The 9940-nt window shown below is 39.3% G+C and overlaps 1 long non-coding RNA gene and 1 other non-coding gene across 3 annotated transcripts in view; both read right to left on the reverse strand.

The window, feature by feature from the left end:
* LOC119808052 overlaps nucleotides 1-9940 on the reverse strand; it is a 30426-nt gene that overhangs the window by 18239 nt on the left and 2247 nt on the right. The window lies entirely within an intron of this gene.
* LOC119806105 lies at nucleotides 3653-3781 on the reverse strand. Its single transcript, XR_005284136.1, has one exon. It is a non-coding gene; the product is annotated as a small nucleolar RNA SNORA38 (small nucleolar RNA).

Below are 9940 nucleotides of genomic sequence, written 5' to 3' on the forward strand. Positions count from 1 at the left end.
CCCCTTCTCTGGTTTTGGTCTCTTATTACCAGCCTTCCTCGCACAGTATTTCTGGTAGAGAACCAGGTGTCCGCCACAGTAGCAGGGAAGGCACGAGAGACACGGAGCAAATTCATTCTTTAGGCCAGAATAGGAAAGAGTTTATCTGCTATAACTGTAAAGGATACCAGGCTGGACAATAACCAGAGTAGTGTCTATGCAAATCTGAAAAAAAATAGACAGGAATTGATTTTTTTGTTTTGTTTTTTTTGTTTGTTTTTTTTGAAACAGCATTTCTCTGTGTAGCCCTAGCTGTCCTGAAACTATTCTATAGACCAGGCTGGTCTCAAACTTACAAAGATAAGCAAGCCTCTGCCTCCCGAGTGCATATTGCATGAAGAAAATGACTGTGGAATAAATGAACAAATGTGGGTATTATTTTAATACATGTGTGTTTAGTGTTCAGTTTTTCATAAAGATGTTATTTCTATGTCCAGGAGAAGGAACTATGATCTTCTTTATGGCTCTTGGCAACAGCTAACCTGAGTATGCCTTGATCTCCTGCCTGCAGCCTCCTCTTTCTGACAAGATGCTTCTATTGTGCTCCACAGAATTATCTATAACCACCATGAAGCGGAGTTGGGCTTTATCAGTATATGTCCCTCCCCTCCTGTCCTAGGACTCTAACGTTCTGCTTAATCCTGAGAACAGCAGTTTCTGCACGTGCCAAGGAGAGATACTTTATCCCTGGGATTTGGTCTAAGGGCGGAAACTCCACTGCAGCCATCATTCTAAGCATTAGTAATCCAGAAGGCCTTAATTATAAAATACTGGTCATCGCTCATCAGCGCCTCCTCTCTCCCCTCCCAGGTCTAATATAATCTCTCTATGAATTCACCAATTGTGGGCATTTTATGTAAGTGGTATCCTATCACACAGTACTTAGCCTTCTGTGACCGGGCCACTGCACCAGACACATTGCTTGCACAGTTAATCTAATTGACACAGAACTCTTCATCCTTCTGATGGCTGAATAATGTTCCCTTCATATGTACATTACATCTTGTCTGTTCATTTCTCTGTTGATGGGTACATGTGGAGGTTTCTCCTTTGGGATATTGTGAATAGTGGGGCTACAGACATTTGAGTACAAGTATCTGTTTCAGTTGCTGCTTTTAATTCTTTGGAAATATATACATAAGAAAGGAATTACTGGCCATATGGTTATTCTATATTTTGCTTCTTAAGATATGGCAAAGAGGTGTATTTCACAGTGAAAGTACTGTTTAATATCCTAACATACCAGGTCTTCAACTTCTCCACATCTTCATCAGCACTAGTGATACATTTTTCCTTTCTGACGTTCATCAAGGGGTATCTCCTTGGGGTTTTGAATAGCATCTCTTCATATATATTTCTCAGAGAATATTTATTTACTTTTTTCATTTAATATTGATGTGTCATGCCAAGTACTGGAGAACACACCTTGAATCCAATACTCAGAAGGCACAGGAAGTTGAATTTCTATGAGCTCAAGGCCAGCCTTGTCTACATTGCAAGTTCCAGGCCAGTAAAGGCTAACAGTGAGATTCAAAAATCCAAAAATAAATAAATAAACTTATTTTTATGGCTTCAAAAAATCAATCATTTTATCAATGTGGTATATTACAATGTTTTTTACATATGAAAAGCTCTTAAAAATCTTCACTAAAGTTCATTGAATAACACATAACAGTACACAATCCATTTATCGTGAGCAGAAGCATACACTTCCTGGCCTATTGGGGAGAATGTTTGCACTTACACTCACAAGGGCTGTCTGTAGTTGTGATGTTCTTGCCTTTTTCGTTGGGGTAATGCTGGTCTCATCAATGAGTTCCCTCGCCTGCAAGTGTTTGAGAAAGGTAAGTACTGACTCTTTCCCTTCTGTTTGACAGAAGACACCAATGAAGCCACCTTGTCCTGGGCTTGCTTGGGGAGGTTTCTCATTGCTGATTCTATCTTCAAGCTCGAAACTGTCTATTCCGATTGCTGATTTCTTCTTGGAGCAGCTTTAGCAGGTTGTGACTTTCTACAAACTGGTCCATTTACCTATACTAAGTTACATAACTCTGTGGGACACAGCTGCTCATAATATTTTCCTAGAATCATTTTGTCCTTGTGAAGTGTTAAGTCACCTTCATTTATCGTGTTATCTGAGTGTTTTTATATGCTCTCTTTTTCTTAATTGACCTAAAGATTTTTGTTGATCTTTCAAAGAACCACTTTTTATTTTTTATTTATTTTTATTTTAAACTATCTGTGCTATCTTTCTAGTTTCAACTTAGGCTTTTTCTGTTCTAATCCTTGTTTACTTTGTCTTCATGACTCTCAACTCAACTGATTGTAAAAGAGCCAGCAATTATTTTTTTCTCAAATGCCTAAAAGCATAAGAAGAAATCTATTTCTCCAGTGTCATCAGGCAAAGAATAGTTTGTGTTGTTACATTTTCTGTTTAATATTTGTGAACACTGTATCAATTATAATATTCTTATAAAGACATTTATTGAAAAAAACAAAACAAGCAGCCATTAAGGAAACAAGCTAGATCAAATGTTAAGGACATTTTCCAAATTGAACTTCTACAAGGCTAAAGGATGGCTCAGCTATTCAGAGCAGTTGTTGCTCTTGCAAAGAACCTGGGTTTGATTCCCAGCACCCACATGGCTACAACCTTCTGTAACTCCAGTTCTAGAGAATCCAACCACCCTCTTCTGAACTCAGCAGACACCAGGCATGCATGCAGTACACATACATGTATGATGACAAAATGCTTATACCCATAAAATAAATAGATAAATCTTAAGAAGTTAAACTAGCTAAGAACGAGAACAATACAGAGAGTTCTTAGATGTTTACAAGAACTGAAATCAGCGCTCTCACCTTTAGGTCATCACGTTATCGGAACACATATCAGACTGCAGAACACAAGCCCAGTGAGGACTCTCCATTATGCTATAAACACTGATCTCTCACTTGGGAGAATAGCATGGGTATTACTGTATTGTAGCTCCCGCAACCCTCCTGTAGTGCGTGGTGCCATGTAGGCCACCTTCTAAAGGCTCTGTGCTGAGAATGGGCTTCTGTTTGGATTTCATTTGCATCTCCTGCTTAGCTTCCACATTTCATCTTGCCTACAAGCGTCCTGACCCTGCTCACCTCCATCTCACATCTCACCTTACCCACTTACCTTCGAACCTGCTCACTACCTCCTGCACTCCATAGCCACGGTAGTGAGACCCAAGATTACACAGAGCCAAGGAAATAGCGTTAGAATATAACAATCTGTGATTTTCTATTGCCCTTAATAAGTGATTTCAGCAAAACCAAGCAACACTTGTGAGCAACTTCAAACATGCAAGAAGGAAGAAAAGGTCTGAAGAAAAGAAACATAGGATGGCTCCACTTCCTTTGATTACATTCTAGAATGGATGTAACTTAATCCTTGTTGGGCAACTCCAGGAAAGGCATGTGAATTCTGATTCTGCATTCACAACATTTTATCAGTATTAGTCTGCAACATCATGAGATAGCTGGGAAGATAAAATAAGATAATTATACTGCAAACTATATTTCCATATTATAGCTTTCCACACTACCCATTTCTCTTTTCTTTTCTTTTTTAAAATTTCTTCTCTGTGGGATGGATGATCCAGAGCTTGCAGGGAGCAAGCCAGTCTCAGACTTTGCAAATCCACATTTTCTGCCTCTTATTCTTACGTGTGCAAGAACAAGGAACCAAAAGCATGCCTTTGCAGGAGGATCCATTTCTCTTTTCATTTACTTTTACACCCACACCTAACACACAATTAACCCACCTTTTCACCAAAAAATTGCTGAGAATCTATTTACTGTAATATAGAAGAATTTTTTTACTAGCTTCCTGTGTTAGGGTATTAACAAATTTTTATCAGCCTTGCCTTATCTCTTACAGTACAGAATCAGACAAGGGGGAAGATGGGAAAGGTAATATGTGGGAATAAAGGCTGTTGTTATGGAGCCATTATATGGGCTTTCACCCATATAATGCTACAGCCACCTTATATATTTAATAAGGTGGCTACAGCAATGTGTATAGCACATAGGGACCTATACTGTCTTCTGACTTTGCTACTATTTGACATTTAATATTTGTTGATATATCAAAGACAGACAACCAATTCAATCCAAGCAAAAATCTTTTCCTTCTACAACAAACAAACAAAAGACAAAGCTAAAAGTGAAAAAAAGTTGTTTTAAATTCAACATGGAGGTTATATAAAGGGGCATTCAAAGACTAAATAAAACCTGCCTTCCTACTAAAGAATAGAACCACTATGACCTAAGACTTTGTATTTTGGAAAACTAATACTGCACAAAAGATGCTAATATAATCATGACCATGTATTTTGTTCTCAAGTCAAGGTTTTTGTTTGTTTTTTTCAAGACAGGGTTTCTCTGTGTATTCTTGGTTGTCATGGAACTTGCTCTGTCAACCAGGTGGGCCTTGAACTCATGAGAACCACCTGCCTCTGCCTCCTGAATGCTGGAATTAAAGGAGTACACCGCCACAGACAAGACAAAACTTTTTTAAAGCAGGGTTTGGAAACCTGTTATTTATCTCTGTGAAGTGATACCAACTTACTTTGGGTATATGAGATTTCTGGAAGAAATTATGTTGCACTGCAGCAACGCTAACTTACACAGGAACATCAACAGAAAAAAAACCAGCAAATGTATAGCAACTGTTTCATCCATTAAATGGGGAGTAACATGTGATGCAAAGAACATTAGTAACTTAACCTATCGGAATTTTGGTTTGTGCATGACTTAGAACCAAGTTTTAATAAAAAAAAGATATTAGCAACATTATCTTAAGACATGTCAAGACACCAGAGGTACACCTTTGTCAATTCTTCAAGCTGGGCATAATGGAGAGTATAATCAGCATGCCACCACCATGCTTATGCATAGGTAGGTTAGGGAACAAACTGTGGTTAGCTACTGTTTTTGAGCAAACGTATCTTAGAGTCTACAGCACTGGTGACCTGAAGAGCTTGTACAATTAAGCAAGTTGAAGGAAATGCTACCAATGCAAGGATCCCTACAGCCCCGTCCATTTTACATCATCTAGTCTCCAGCTATTTACTGAGGTGCAAAGCAAGTGGACATTAAACCAACAACTGGAGGAAGTAGAAAGAGGACTATACAACCGGCAGGCGGTAAGATAACGAAGTGGCAGCTTTCGTGGCAAAGGCATTAAGTCAGTTGCTTAATGTTGCCGCGAGATAATAAATATCTTATGAAAAATGACCACCTGTCAGTCTACTCAACCAGGGGAGAAGTAAAAATAAGAAGTTTAAATGCTGCCTAAGAGAAATAACTGATAATAGGGTGGAGCAAGAGTCTACAGTTTTTGTTAACTGTCTCATTTAACTTTTTCAGTCTCACATCGTAGGTGCTATTAGGTGCAGTTATATGGATAATCACCTCCTGATAGGTGAAACGGAGAAGCAGAAGAGTCCCACGTGCTTAAGATCTTGTGGAGAGTAAACAATGAAGTTTGAGTTGAAAGTTAGAAAGCCTACCATCAGAATCTGTGTTGTTGTGTAGTACAGCCCTTAAGAAGCACAGCAAATGATGGTCACTAAGATCCCACCTACGGTACTATGTGATGTTATCATTGCCATGGCTATTTTAGATGCCCTAGGGATAACATGCGAAAATAATACAGTCTATTTTTAGTGTCGTAGGCTGAAAAAGTTCTACTTAAAGAATAATGCAAAATGGCGGAGTCAAGCTTTCCTCCCACTGTGAACGCAGCAGCTAATTTTCACTTATGGATAAAATTATGCAGTCACTAGAGATCCAAGTCTTGTATTCTTTGATTCTCAAAGCTGACCAATCAACTTTTGTTTCCCATTTCTTTTAGCTACAGATCACTTCCCACTTTCATTCCGATTACAAATTCAAGCCAGTCAAATCCAATGTGTCAGCTGCACATTCCAAGGCTCCACTTCCATCTGCCCCTCTCTTCAGGCAATCTTGCCTCCACTGTTACTACAGAAACTGGCCATCTGGTGTGGGTCCCATGAAGTCCCTACTACTATAATGCCTATGCATTTAGCCATATGGTCACCCATCCTCCCCATCTTCACTGAAAAGACAAGCTTTCTCCTGTCACGAATTAAATTATCTCTGTTCTGGGTTCCATCTTCTTCAATTTCTTCAAATACCTCGATGCACTAATTTTCCATTTTGTCTCTTGTCATGGAGGATTATGGCAGATTTGTCAAGCATATTGCTGTGGCTTCCACAGCCTCTTACGAGGTAGAGTGAGTCACTCGTCATCTCTACAAAGGGCAGCTATGCTTTGTACTGTGTGTACTCTACCTGATTATAGATCAGCAGAGGAGTAGATCTCTCGAGGGACAGCCAGTTTACACACTGATCAGAGAATTAGGACATGAAAACATAGTTTCTCATCCTACTAAATCTCATTACTGTAGGAATTAACAGTCTACTATGGGACATGGGGAGATTTTTATTATGAAATAAGCTATACAATTTTCTCCATGACCAGTTAGTGGAAGAGGCATTTACTTACTGTTCTGTGGAAATAAATACATACTATACAACTGCTGGAGCGCTCAGTGCAGGAACAACATCAAACATGAATACTAATAAAACACAATTTACAGCACCCACTTATGTGGGTTATAAGTATCTGTCATTAACCCCACAGTGTAGGTTCTAAGATTCCGAAATTTTCAGATAAGGAAACAAAAGCTTGGAGAGCTTAGATAACTTATCAAAGTCCTCAGTTAGTGAGTCACAGTTTCTGCTCTGTTTCCAGATCAACGTCCTCAGTTAGTGAGTCATGGAGTTTGGACTTTGTTTCCAGAGCTTGTGGGTTCTTTGTCCTCTTTAGAAGATACCTAGCCTTTCCCTTTTCAAAACATGTCATGGCTCAGTTTAATCCTTGTCAGAGTACCATGACGTTGAAAAGATACGGATTAGCTTTACCTAAGATTATAAAACAGAATAAACTTAAGAGATAATCCAGAGGGAAATAATACTCAGCTAGGGACAAATTTAGTGTATATAAGTCATTTGAATATAATCTAGGTTCTGTATGTAGTTCTAACAGGGTCACTATAGACTGACTAACCAGGAAGAGGAAGCTTGGTAGCAACTGAGGATGCAGGAGCACGCAAAGTGATCATTTCTTTCCAAGGTGATCATTAGTAAACACATGTGTTAGACAAACTATAGTTCTATCTGGCATAAACATTTGCTGAATGAATATCAAGCAATATCTGACAGATTAATATCCTGAATGTACAAAGGACTCAAAAAACTAAACAAGAAAATAATTTAATCCAAAAAAAAAGGCTAAGATACTCTATGGCTCTTGTGAAGAGCATTATCAGCCCAAGTGGTAAAGCTTCATTTAAGGTATTTGTGTGTGTACATGTATTAGATATAATTTTACATGAATAGGAAACAATGATTTCTGGAGAGTTTAACACATCACTAATGGTACTTGTTCCTTATTTGCCCCTCTTCTTCGGTATTGACATTCCTATCTTCCTCTATAGAAGAAACCCCCTTTCCAGATTTCCCCATTCCCCACTTCAGATTACCTATATCCTGCCACAATCATCCCCACTACCAGTCCTGGGAAATCTCCATTTGAGTTGTTTGTCAGGGCACTCCAAGTGACCTCCAGAACAATATAGGCCATTGTTGTTGTCCTTGATTACCTCTCAGAGGTTGAAGTTAAGTCCCTACAGCTGAAGGCTCTACACACTTTGGAGATGGGACCCAGAAGATTGATTCTGAGTAGCTGCTATAGGGCAGAAAATATTATTTATGATGCCAATGGAGGGATGCAATCAACAATGCTACCCAGCTGTGATGCCTAGGAAACAACATTGTCCAGCTTGGCAAGATATCCCTAATGATGGAAGAGTGGTACTCATATCTTGCTGGTAATTCTGGCTGTCTAACTGGGAGTAAGGCCCACTCAACAAGAGAGAAATAATGTCTGGTACTAGAAACCTTGCCAAATACCTGGGGCTAGTGAGGTCATGGATCTGAAGGAGAACCCACTACCATCACCGTACCAGACCAGCATAATTCCTAACTGCATCCTAAAACTTAAGCCCATAGCTAAAATGTAGCTTTTACCCCTCCAGCAAAAAAAAAAAAAAAAAAAAAAAAAAAAAAAAAAAAAAAAAAAAAAGGTTTCTCTTGCAGCAAACAGAGAACATTTCAGAAAGCAACAACCGGTCATAACGCTGTGATCAACCGATATGGGGACTCCCAAAGGATACATCTACAACAAACACCTGTACCTAAAGCTCAGAAAATACTGCGGAAGAGGCAGGCAGAAAGATTGTAAGACCAGGAAGTCTGCTGTGAGGCTGTATCTCCTGGAAATGACAGGGGAGGTACACCCATGACACCTCAACAACATGGCTGCCTACTAAAGATCTGAACAATGACATCACCAATAAACACCCTAACACGGACAGAAGAAGGAAATCATGGGTCACGGCTCCTAAACAAAGAACTCCCGACAACTGATGATTGCTGAGAGCGCAGAATCAATCTCTCCTTGGTATGAGAGCCCTAATTTTTTATCCAGTACAAAATGGTCATCCCTAAAATCACATATACATAAGCAACACTAATGGGACTTGGCAGGTTGCATTTATATATTTATGTTTATGCATATATGTGTTTATGCATATATAAGAATAATCAAAGAAAAAGAGGCCATTAGCTTGAGAGGGTCTTGTAGGAGACATGGAAGGAGTTGGAGGGAGAAAAGGGGAAGAGATGTAACTGTATTTTAATTAAAAATGAAAAAAAAAAAAGCCAGATAGTGGTGGCGCACGCCTTCAATCCCAGCCCTTGGGAGGCAGAGGCGGGCGGAAATCTGTGAGTTTGAGGGCAACCTGGTCTACAGAGTGAGTTCCAGGACAGCTAAGGCTACACAGAGAAACCCTGTCTCAAAGGGGGAAAAAGGTAATAAGAAAAAAAAAAAAAAACAGGCCAAGAAAATGGATAAAGTTCTCAAAAGAAGAAACACAAATGGTCTATGAGTATTTTCAAAAGTCTTCAACATCCTTACTGACCGGAGAATGTGAATTAAAACTACTTTGATATTCCATCTCCCCCCGTCAGAATGACTAGCATCAATAAAATACATGACAACAAATGCTGGCAAGGGCGAAGGAAAAGAGGAACCTGTGTTAGGGTTGGTGGAGTGTAAAGAGCTGTAGCTACTATGTAAGTCAGCGTTTCCCTAAAGGCTGCAACACAGAACTTCTGTACATCCCAGCTTTGCCATTCAGATACACACCCAAAGGGTCTACATCCCACTACAGAGATGCTCGCTCAGCTATGCCACTCAGATACACACCCAAAGGGTCTACATCCCACTACAGAGATGCTTGCTCAGCCATGCTTACCATAGTTCTGTTGACAACTAGGAAATGAAATCAGCCTAGATGTCCATCAACAGAGGAGTATGAAAATAAATATTCTGTATTATATATAATACATATACTGTATTCTGATAAATATATATACATATATATGGAATTTTACTTAGCCATACAGAAAAACAAAACTTTTAGGAAACCAATAGAACTGGGCAATACTGAGGTAGCCCAGGCTTAGAAAAGCTAACAACCTACATTCGCTCTCATTTTCAGACTTTAGTTTTTAGTGTATATCTGTGTGAGTGTGTGTAGACACTGGGAAACTAAAAGGGGGCCCATGAGGAGCAGAGGAAGCTTTACTAAGGGTGAGGGGTGGGCAAGGTACTAGGAGAGATCTAGAAAGGAGGAGGAATACTGGAGAAAGGTCTAAGTGGAGGTTTTGAGCTGGAAGATGGAGAGAGACAGAACTACAGCCAAAATTAGGTACG

The sequence above is a fragment of the Arvicola amphibius genome, chromosome 1, assembly GCF_903992535.2.
Source record: "Arvicola amphibius chromosome 1, mArvAmp1.2, whole genome shotgun sequence".
Taxonomy (NCBI): Eukaryota; Metazoa; Chordata; class Mammalia; order Rodentia; family Cricetidae; genus Arvicola; species Arvicola amphibius.